The 12174-nt window shown below is 33.3% G+C and overlaps 1 pseudogene; it reads left to right on the top strand.

The window, feature by feature from the left end:
- The first annotated feature begins 4301 nt into the window (after nt 1-4301).
- Nucleotides 4302-9066, top strand: LOC131661594 (uncharacterized; annotated as a pseudogene).
- Nucleotides 9067-12174: the final 3108 nt, after the last annotated feature.

Below are 12174 nucleotides of genomic sequence, written 5' to 3'. Positions count from 1 at the left end.
AAGGAGAAGAGGAAGGTGACTCTGTTGAAGTTGTTGTTGGTTGGGTCATGGGGGTTCTTCGTTGCTTGTCACAAATGGTGTTGAACCCAGTTGTTTGCTTTTGTTTATGGTTTTTTAGTTCAGTCCCTGTAACATATATGTATTTTGGAAATGGTCCCTGTACCATATGATGAATGAAAAAGATGTTTTGAATATGTATCATATTATATTGGTCATCCTGAATTGAATTATGCATAAACCAAACTTGATAATGTTCATCAAAGTTAAAACAATTGTAAAAGCTATAGGCTTGATAATGTATCCAAAACATACTTCAAATGTGCATAAAACATTGTGCATAAAGCATTGTATCCAAAACATTGTGGCATAAAGCCATATTACATGGTTGTGTCCAAAACATAACAGTTAAATCTCCAAGGCTTAGGCCATAATTCAAAATAAGAAACAACAAGTCTTAAACAAGTCATAATACACAATGGTTCACATCAACTCCATTAAGTCATAATACAAGTCTTAAACACGTCTACAATTTCCATGGTTGTGCTGCACTACTTCCTTCTCCCTTAAGCTTTTTGCACTTGAGTACCCTTGTTCTATCACTCCTCCTCAACTCCAACTTCCTTGCCACTTTTTGTTTGGGTTTTTTGCCTATGAAGACACAAATTAAAACACATCAAGTTAAGCAAATATCAATATAGCAGAGAGTACAACTGAAGCCATATTTTCAGTAACAAACTTAACTGGTTTAGGGGGAGCGGGTACATGTTCATTAGTTGTAGCCTCAACATCTCTAAGAGGTGCAGACAAAATGTAGTTTGGTTGTGAGTCACCAACTACTTGAGAAACCATTACAGGTGCAGCCTCACGATCTGGAACATGGTCATAAGCAACTTCAAGTGGAACTTGAGCAGTGATATCATTAACATTGGGTTGAGGTTGTGTTGCTTCAAAAGCTGCACACAGATTTGCTGCAAGCATTTCAAACTCGTGGTCGACATCACAATCAGCATTAGGTTGTTGCTGCTCAGTAGGAGGATCCAATGGAGGTTGTGGCTGCACAGTAGGAGTATCTAATGAAGGTTGTTGCTGCACAGTAGGAGGATCAACTTGAGGTTGTTCTTGTTCAGTAGGAGGATCCAATGGAGGTTGTTGCTGCACCACAGATGAAGGATCCTTTTGAGGCTGTGTAGTATTTTTCTTTGGTTTTTTCTGCATACAAAGTGAAACTATCAATATCATATGCCAACAGAGTGAATACATTTTTATAGAGATAGGATTGTACCTTTCTTTTCTGAGCTTCAGGGTCAGGAACCAATACTGAACAACTCCTTGCATTGTGTCCATGTACACCACAGTTGGTACAATAATATGAGGTCTGTGTCCTTCCCTTGTTAGGGTCTTTCACAATACCAGTTGCCTCAAAGAAGCTCCATCTATCAGGGTCAATATCTACTGACACTTTATCCCCACCTAAGTAGTATACCACACCATCCCTACAAAACTTACCCCCATAATGAATATTCACTGTAAATTTCATACCTGGAAGCTGAAATCGAGGTCGCTAAAACAAGATTGTCAGGTCTTCAATGGAGAAATGCCTCAGAGAAGTGCTCTGTACATCGTCTCCTTCCACTTTCACTGAGTTTTCATTGAGCAGCTTCTAAGTAAGTTTAAACCCTAATTGATAGGGACTAAATACCAAAAGTGGAGTGACTTTTCATTTGCCTAAAACTAATATCCACGTGTGTTACAAAAAAAAAATAAAAAAATGTTTAAGGAGTATGTCAAGTCACCAACGCCTGCCACATAAGCTTTTTTTTTTAACGTCTCACTAACAGCAGGGACTAACGCCAAAGCGAATTGAACATATGGGGACTTGGAATGGAAAAAAAATATTCAGGGACTAAAACCAAAAACACGCTAACTTACAGGGACGAAATAATTATTTAAGCCTTTATAAAATCTTCTAGTATTAATTTCAGGGGGAGATTGTTAATCTAAGAGGGATACATATTCACACACTCTGATCAATATGCTTTATGCTATGTCTGTGTATTGTCTTTTTCATCTGATATTCTGGATACAAATTCATATCAATTATGTATGTTTTTGTCATCATCAAAAAGGGAGAGATTGTTAGAACAAGAAATGTTCTGATCAATATTCTTAGTTTTGATGATAACATTATATATGAATTTTGTATAAGATAATGTGGTACTCTAATTATTCCCGTTTTCCATTTCAGGAAAAGTATAAAAGAGTATGCACAAAATCAGCGCTCAGAAGCTCTGACCCAGAAGATCTGGATGGCTTCATCAGAACATGGTCTGGCAGACATCAGAAGATGGTCCTGCAGAATTCAGAAGATGATCTGGAAAGCATCAGAAGATGGCAGTCAGAAGCAAAGCTCTGAAGATCTGATGGTATCACGCTCAAAGCACTTCTAAAGTCTGAAGACAGAAGTTGCATCTGCACCAAAGCTGAAGACTCAGATATTCAAACGTTTATTCTATACAATCTGAGTCCAGAAGCAAGTACAAGATGAAAAGGCTATAACGGCAAATCTCTGACTGACAAAAGGAACGTTAGAAGCTACAAAAGGCAAATTCAGTAAAAGCAGCTGAAGCATGGCTCGAGGTAGTTGACAAAAGAGTGAAACATTAAATGCAGCAGTGTACTATTCACATAAAGTATTAAATGCTCCCAACGGTCACATTTCCTCAACGCCTATTTATAGAAGTTCTGATTCAGAAGCAGCAAGAACTCTTGAACGAAAAAAGAATTAAAATGTTGTCAAACTGAAATCACACAAAAGCAAGAAGAACTTCATCTTCAACCTCACAACTTTGTAATATTTTAGTGAGTGTTAGAACTTAAACTTAAGAGAAAATTCACTTGGTGATTATAGCCTAGTAAGAAGCATTTGAATCTCTTGTAATATTTATTTTACATTGATTGTAAAAGGAATTCCTAGAGTGATCAAGTTGTGATCAAAATACTCTAGAAGACTTAGAGGGTATCTAAGTGGAGAACCATTGTAATCAGTTTGATTAGTGGATTACATCCTCAGTTGAGGTAAATCACCTTGTCAGGGGTGGACTGGAGTAGTTTAGTTAACAACGAACCAGGATAAAAATAACTGTGTGATTTATTTTTTGTCTACCATTTTTGGAAGAAACCCTTATTCAATCACCCCTTTCTAAGTGTTTTTCACTCCTTCAGTTTTGCGATGAAAATTATTGTAAGATTTTATGTGATGCGATGTGGCAAAATTATGTATGATCTATATCTCTTATATTATTTATCATGCATTCCTTTATATTATAAGATATCTCACCCCTTTGCTGATATTTCCCCTACCATGGGAAATGGGCAGGTACTCAAGATTAGTCGTGGATATTCGAGGTTATTGATGTGAAGTCTTTATGTTGCTTTATGGCAAGTCGAGTTGATGTCCATTGCTCTGATACGTAGCACTCGGGGGGATTAGCCGTTATTGTTTAATTGTTGTATTCTATGTTGACATTTATTTTAAGTTGAATTGAAAGATGTTTATAAGCTTAAGTTGGAAGTTGTGGATGAAGTTATATTTCCGAATGCTATGTATCATTACTAAATGAAATTTAAGTATGTTTGTTTGGTATAAGTTGAAATGTGACATCCCATTGTTTGTTGAAGATTTTTTAAATGCACTCTGATTTTCGCTTATACTTGCGAGGTAGAATTGGGGTGTTACAAAAAAAATAAAAGACCATATGCTAATGAAATATACCTTGAGCATGAAAATTTATGTGAACATTTCAAGGAAAGAATTTAAGGTTAAAGAGTTTCGAAATTTGAAACAATTAGACATATAAGTAAGGTGTTTGAGAAAAGTTCAGAAACAATTTTTTTTTGTTTTTTCTGGGTTAGTTTAGAGGAGGTTTAAAACCCGCTCAATTTCGAACGTTTTCGGATTTCTGTCAGACTTTCTTCCACGCCAGCCTCCATTAGTGGAAACAAACGGGAGGGACCAATATTGGGGACGAAAAACATTTGCGAGGACCATTTATTGAAGAAAATTTTTTGAGGGACTAAAATTGCAGGGTCGCATATTTATGGGGACCTCTGACATATTTAACCCTAATTTTTGCCTCAAGTCTCAAGTATCAGTATCAATAGCCTCGAGTCTCAAGTATCAGTATCAATACTGTAGTGATAATTTTGGCCTGAAGTATCAGTATTAGACAAAATTGTTGCCTCTATGTGTGACAAATTTTGACATTTTATTATGTTTCATTTTTTTCATCAGAAAAGTAAAGATGAATACTAGAAAAATTGATTCTTTTTTCAAGAGAAAAACATGTAAAATTGAAAGAAAGGAGAGAGATGAAGAAATTATAATCCCGACATCTGAACCTGAAAAAATTCTTGAGATTCCAAGAATTGAAGAGCATCATGGATTTGAAAATTCTGTGGAACATGATTCTGGAAAGCGTCGCCCGATTTGGCAATATCCACCAAATCAAGAGGATGCAATACAAGAGCTTATCTAAAATGGGGTCCATATCAAATTCATTTAGACAACTATCATTTTTCCGGTAATGAGGATCATCCAAGAAGGTTTCAACACATTTGGTTTAGCATATTTCCCTCCTGGTTAGAATATTCATCATCCGAAGATGCTGCATACTACTTACCATGTTACCTTTTTAGCAAAAAACCAAGTGGACGTCCCAGATCACATGTCTTCATTTCTACGGGATTTAGAACTTGGAAGAAAGTTAGGAATGGAAAACATTGTTCCTTTGTTAAATACACAGGGATGGATCCATGTTCACCACACAACAATGCAATGAAAGCTTGTCAAAACTTGTTGAATCAAAATGGTCATATCATAAATGTTATTAAAGTTCAAAGTTCAAGTCAAAGAATGAGTAACCGGCTTCATCTCAAAAATTCAATTGACACTGTTCGTTGGTTAACACTTCAAGCTTGTGCTTTAAGGGGTCACGATGAAACTACCAATTCAAGAAATCAAGGTAACTTTCTTGAGTTGTTAAAAGTTTTATCATCTTACAATGATGAAATCGCAAAAGTTGTATTGGAAAATGCTCCACAAAATTGCAAATATACCTCACATAAAATTCTAAAAGAGCTCTTGCAAATTCTTTTTAGTAGGGTAAAAAAGCATATTCGTGAGGAAATTGGTGATTCCAAATTTTTTATCATTGTAAATGAAGCTCGCGATGAGTCAAGAAAGGAACAAATGGCTCTTGTATTAAGATTTTTTTGATAAAGTTGGTTTAATACAAGAGAGATTTTTTGATGTGGCACATGTTAAAGACACCACGTCTTTAACTCTTAAGGAAGCAATATGAGATATACTCTCTCGACATAACCTTGATGTGTCTAACATTCACGGATAAGGGTATGATGGTGCTAGCAACATGAGAGGAGAATGGAATGGTTTACAAGAACTCTTTTTGAAGGATTGTCCTTATGCATACTATGTTAATTTTTATGCTCATCGATTGCAACTTTCCTTGGTTACAACATCAAGAGAAGTCAAACCAATGCATAAATTCTTTGATAAATAGATTTTTGTAGTCAATGTTGTTTGTTCTTCCACTAAGCTCCATGATGAGTTACAAGCTTTCCAATTAGAAGATATTTCACATTTGTTAGAGATTGGTGAGATTGTAACTGGTAAAGGTTCAAATCCAATTGATACTTTGAAACGAGCTGGAGATACCCGTTGGGGATCGCATTACAATTCTATTTGTAGCTTGATATGTAACACCCCTTTTCTAAACCCCAAATATTATATATATAATAACAGAGTAATAAGCATATAACAAAAGGGCGTCACATGTCGTTTCCAAAAGAATTGAAAACTAGAACAAAACATTCAAGCATTGCACATGATCATGTTTATAACACATTTTGAAATCTTCATGTTTTCGATAATATGCAAACACAACGGAATAATAATTATACTTAATCATTTTCAATGAATATATCTCATACTATATTCATCTACCAATTCAAAATAATATAATCAACTATGCTATATGAAATCAAATAACTAGGCAACATAGCCTTCCACAAACATATCCATATTATCATGTTAAAATACGAAAAGATAACAATATCCAAATAACCAAACACGAGTTCAATTAAAACCCCCAAGTGTTACATGACCAGAGAATTTGACTCTCTACCTAATCAAAAGTTATACCAAAATCTCCTCAGCTAAATCCTCAGACAAACTCACTACTCGTTGGAACCTGCACAATCACAATGAACATCATTCAAACAGAAGGGTGAGAATTCGCATCCTAATGAATACATAATATATGTCTAATGAACATAGGATACAATAGCATTATCATTCTCCACACTTCATAATTGAATAAGTTCCACAATTATTACCTACACACAAATAAGATTACCACACAAGCAACCACATCAATTCAAACAATCACATAACATGTAATGCGACTCGAATGCAATTAATGTGACTCAATGTATGTGGTACCATGTGAATATCAAGCTCACTGCTCCCGATCGAAACCACAACCACGCTTCAGATCCGAACATGATCAAAGCCCTCAAAAAATATGAACCTTTAATTCACCGCTTTTGAACCACAAAGGAACAAATCCACACCTATGTTTCCACACAAGGATCAAGGCCACCATTGTGAACCCGGAGTTTCACCTCTTATGTTTCAAAGCCGCCATGAATGCATGTATAATTATCATCAAAACATATGCAATTAAGATTATCCATACAATCTTAACATACCGCATACCACAATAATTCGCACAATGAATTATCCATCAACTGTACAAAATACATCAAGCATCCATTCACAACAAATGCATCTAAAATAGCATATATTCCTCCACACAATTTTCACGAATATTACCTCACATAACACATCAACAAATGTTATCCATAATTCACAAATTCACAATGCACATATACATAATCACATGTCATTTACACAAAAACATTATAATTAAACCATCAAATGTTAACCAACTCTATTCTATCATATAGATAATCACATTAGCTTCCTAACGCTTCAAACGACACAAGAAAAGGAGTTACAGATCAAAAGTTATGAGGTTTGGAAGTTTGACAAAACAGGGCACTTTCGCTCGACGAAACAATCGGCTCGCCCGCCGATCCCAGGCAGAAACTTGGATACCCTCTCGCCGCTGGTATCTCCCGGGAAGACTCAGAAGCTCTCACTCACCCGGCAAAGCAACAGGCTCGCCCGACGAACGACACTAGACACAAAAAAAATTGTGCGTTTCAGCACATCCCAACATCAACTTAACTCCAATTTTTACCAACCAAAACTCATTCCAACAGCAATTTATCACATATTAAAGGTTCCTAACCATGAGTTCACATACAAACATCATCAAACATGATTAATAGCACAAATCCCAAGAATTGAACACAAACCCTAACATGTGAAAATCTATGAAATTGAGAGATGAATACACATTATACTACTACACATTGCGTACATATATATTCAAGATAATGGAATTCTCCTCCTTACCTAAAATCAAATTCCTTCTTCTTCTTCTAGATTCCCAATTCCCCTTCTTCCTCTACTCTCTTCTATTCTATTCCATTCTATTCTCCAAAAGCTAAGGTTATGAAAAATGACCTAACTCAACTCTTACTATCTTTTTTCTTTCTAATTGGGCTTAGCCACCCATTCTATCTCAACTAATTAGGCCCATTATCTATTATTTCATCATTCTATCAATTATACTAACCACTCAATTAGCCAAATTAACACAACAATACACATAATCAGTTAATTAAATAATTATTATACGACATAATAATTAAATAAGTAAATAATTAATAAAAACACCAAATAAAATTAATTAAATAAATAAATAATAAAATCAGGATGTTACATGATAAACATGTATGAAGCAACTTGCTCAGTTTTAAAAAAAATTGCAAAAGAAAGAGGAAATTATGCTACACCTGGGGATGCAGATAGTTTTTACAATTACTTGAAGGCATTTGATTTTATATTTATTTTGCATTTGATGAAAGAAATTATGGGGATAACAGATATGCTTTGTCAAGCCTTACAAAAAAAATAAGATGTAGTTAATGCTATGGACTTGGTTTGTTCAACCAAAAGTTTTATTCAAGACTTGAGAGAAAATGGTTGGGATATGTTGTTTAGTACAGTGACATCTTTTTGTGAAAAACATGGTATTAAGATTCCCGATCTTAATGATATTCATTCAGTAACAAGATTTAGACGATCTCGCCTTGAAGAAAATCAAGTCACAATTCAACATTACTTCAAAGTTGAAATCTTTTTCACTACCATTGACAAACAGTTACAAGAGTTGAATAGTAGATTTAGTGAGCAAGCAATGGATTTGTTAACCCATTCTTGTGCTTTGTCTCCTAAGAATGAATATAAAGCTTTTAGCATTGATACTATTTGTTCTCTAGTTGAAAAATATTATCCTATGGATTTTAGTGATCAAGAGAAGAATAATTTTCAATTTCAACTTCGACATTTTCTATTTGTTGCTCGCCAAGCATTAAATTTGAATAATTTAATAGCTGAAATTTCAACTATGTTCATGTTTGGTGGAAACTGGACAAGCTGAAATTTACTTCTTGATTGATAGGCTACTTTGCCTTATCATGACTCTTCCAGTTTCTACGGCCACAACTGAGAGGTCTTTTTCAACAATGAAAATTATCAAGACTAAGTTGAGAAACATGATGAATGCTGGGTTTCTAAGAGATAGCATGAGAGTTTATATTAAAAGGGAGATTAGTGCAAACATTAGTTATGAGTCTATTATTGAAGATTTCAAGTCACTCGAAACACGTAAAGCTTTATTATAAGGTACTTTCAAATCATGTTATTTCATTTTTTGATAATCAACTTTATATTTATTTCAACTTAAATGCTTTCTATGAAATATGATTTACATTTTTACTTATAATTTTTATTTTACTTTAGCGGCCATCCGTTTTTTTCCTGGCTCCGCCACTGGAGAGGCAGATCCTCATTAGTTTTGAAAAATTCTCATTGCACCCATATACCTTCTTAGGACCTCTTCCGAAATTTCTTTTTTGCCCCTCAGAATTCGGAGATGCATCTCCGAACGCACCAAATTTATAACTTTTGGTGTTTTCGGAGATGCATATCTGAAATAACCTAATTTTTTGTGTTGAGATTTTTCGGATATGCATATACGAAATAAATAAATATTTTTTGTTAAAAAATAAAAATCAAGGTGAATCAATACAATTAATAGTGTAATTAATTGTATTAATCAAAATATATATCATTATAATCAAGATATATTAATAATATCAACCTATTAAATATTTAAATTAATTACATTATTTTCATATAAAATTAATTAAAAAAAACTAATATAAATTAAAAATTATAATGTTAATAGGAGGATAATTTTAATATGATAATTTCATTAATTATAATGCATAATGTTTTAGCCATTTAAAAAATATTTTTTTTATAATTTAAAAAAATTTGTGACAAATAAATTTACAAAATTAAAATTTTATTAAATCTCTTTATTTCTTATTTATAACAATTTGTATTTAAGTTATTCTTTATTAATAATAACTCACTTTAATTATATTATAACTATATTATAAATAAATATCTTTTTAAAACAAAATAAAAAGAAATTTGAGATATTGGTTAATTCGGAGATTCATATATGAGTTAACCAATATCTCAAATTTTTTAATTTCTTTGCGGTTTTTTTCGGATATGCATATCCGAAAAAATCTCTGAAATTTTTAAATCCAATGTTTAAATTAAATAAACGTTTGAAAAAGGTGTTTTTGGATATGCATATTTGAAACATTTTAAAATGTGAAAAGTGTGTCTTCGGATATGCATATCCGAAGAGTATTTTGAAGTTTTCAGACGTGTTTTTCACCCTATTTAGGTGTAATGAGAAATTCCCTTAGTTTATTAGGGTTTCTTAATTTTGTCTTGGGCTTAATATGTAGAGTCCAATCCGTTTCTTTCATGCAACACCCATTTCATGTGACCTCACCCCCCTTTTTCCTTGGCTGAGTTATTCTTTTATGATCTTGGGCCTACTGAAAGAAGGGGGGTGAGGTCACAGGAAATGGGTGTTGCATGAAAGAAACGGATTGGACTCTACATATTAAGCCCAAGACAAAATTAAGAAACCCTAATAAACTAAGGGAATTTCTCATTACACCTAAATAGGGTGAAAAACACGTCTGAAAACTTCAAAATACTCTTCGGATATGCATATCCGAAGACACTCTTTTCACATTTTAAAATGTTTCAAATATGCATATCCAAAAACACCTTTTTCAAACGTTTATTTAATTTAAACATTGGATTTAAAATGTCAGAGATTTTTTCGGATATGCATATCCGAAAAAAACCGCAAAGAAATTAAAAAATTTGAGATATTGGTTAACTCATATATGAATCTCCGAATTAACCAATATCTCAAATTTCTTTTTATTTTGTTTTAAAAAGATATATATACATATATATATATATATATATATATATATATATATATATATATATATATATATATATATATATATATATATATATATATATATATATATATATATATATATATATAATACCAAAAAAATTATTAATGCATATATATATATATATATATATATATATATATATATATATATATAATACCAAAAAAATTATTAATGCTTAACCTTTATCTTTTTAGAATTTAATATGGTTTTCTTAGATTTATTGTTAATTTTTATCAATATTTTTTCTCAATTTCTCATACATTAGTCTATGTTTCATTTTTAATATTTTTTTTTGTTGATGTTGAGGTACTACTTTTAGGCCATTGGTACTTTTTTTATTAATTAATCTTGTATGTTTACCGTTTTATTTTTTCTTTAAAATTCCTTTAAGTTTTGTAATATTGTAATAAGTGTTTCATTCCCCGTTCGGTAAAAAATGTAGTCCCCATTCATCCCTGAGGCCTTGTAATAATCTTTACCATTTTCCTTTACTATTCCCCTTTGTGTTATTATTAATCATCTCATGCATTTAACCATTTTCAAGAACGAATACTCGGTTTTGAGCCATTTTCCACCATAAGTCGATCACTTTTTAAGCATCGTAACCAACTGTACTTACACATGCACATATTCATAGCTTGATCTTGGGGTTTCTTACATTGAGACCTACTCGATTCCTTGTTCCAATTGGTTGTTTAGAAAACTAGTCACTTGGCTAGTACACTTACACTTTTAATTCAATCACTTTCAAGTTTAATCTTTTATGCTAGTTTGTATGGACTTCTATGAACTTATTTACTTTCTTCCATCCCCATTTCGGAAAGTTGTTTCTCCCTCTCTCCTTCCAAATTTCGCGTGAAGGATCCTGCGTGCCGTCCTCCCAAGTAAAACGGGGAGGTAAAAAAACGACACTACAGAAAAATGGCGACTTTGCTAGGGACAAGTAATAACCTTGGTTTTCATCCAAACCAACGGTTGACCTGTGCTGGTCCAACCCCAATGAGGAATTAGGGATGCCAAACTCCCCCCTCAAACAAGAGAGGTTCTGCCTAACCTCTGTGTCATATCATGTGTTTGCTGCATTTCTATTTGTTTACTTTTATGGGTTTTTATATCGGAAAATGGCTTGATTCCCCCTTGTGGTGAGAAATCCTATACCCGGATTTGAGTGCAGCATAAGATAGGATTGAGGATGTCTTCCCAGTGAAGCCTATAATCTTGGTTCCCAAATATACTCTTTGGATTTGCTTGGCTGGTTGTGATTAACTGCGCCAATGCATTCCGATATTGATTTGTACCAGGAGGACCTAGAAACACTTTAACCCCACTTAAAGCCTCTTAGAACGTAGAGCAGTGATTACGAAAGTAATTGTCACACAGATACTACACTCAGAGTAAACTCTCTTGGAGATACCAGTCAACGTATCTTTAAGGTTGAGCAAAAACTCTGAGATCCCTAGAACCCGTTCTACAGGTATGAAAATCAAAATCCATAGTTTACCCTGGGGCGAGGTTAGAGACGTGACTCCATGACAACTACACCCTTCTACCCCATGATTGCTAAAAACTCTTGTGTGCGCATTCATGCATTCATTC

Source organism: Vicia villosa, linkage group LG1 (assembly GCF_029867415.1).
Source record: "Vicia villosa cultivar HV-30 ecotype Madison, WI linkage group LG1, Vvil1.0, whole genome shotgun sequence".
Classification (NCBI taxonomy): Eukaryota; Viridiplantae; Streptophyta; class Magnoliopsida; order Fabales; family Fabaceae; genus Vicia; species Vicia villosa.
This window is presented reverse-complemented; position numbering and strand designations above follow the sequence as displayed.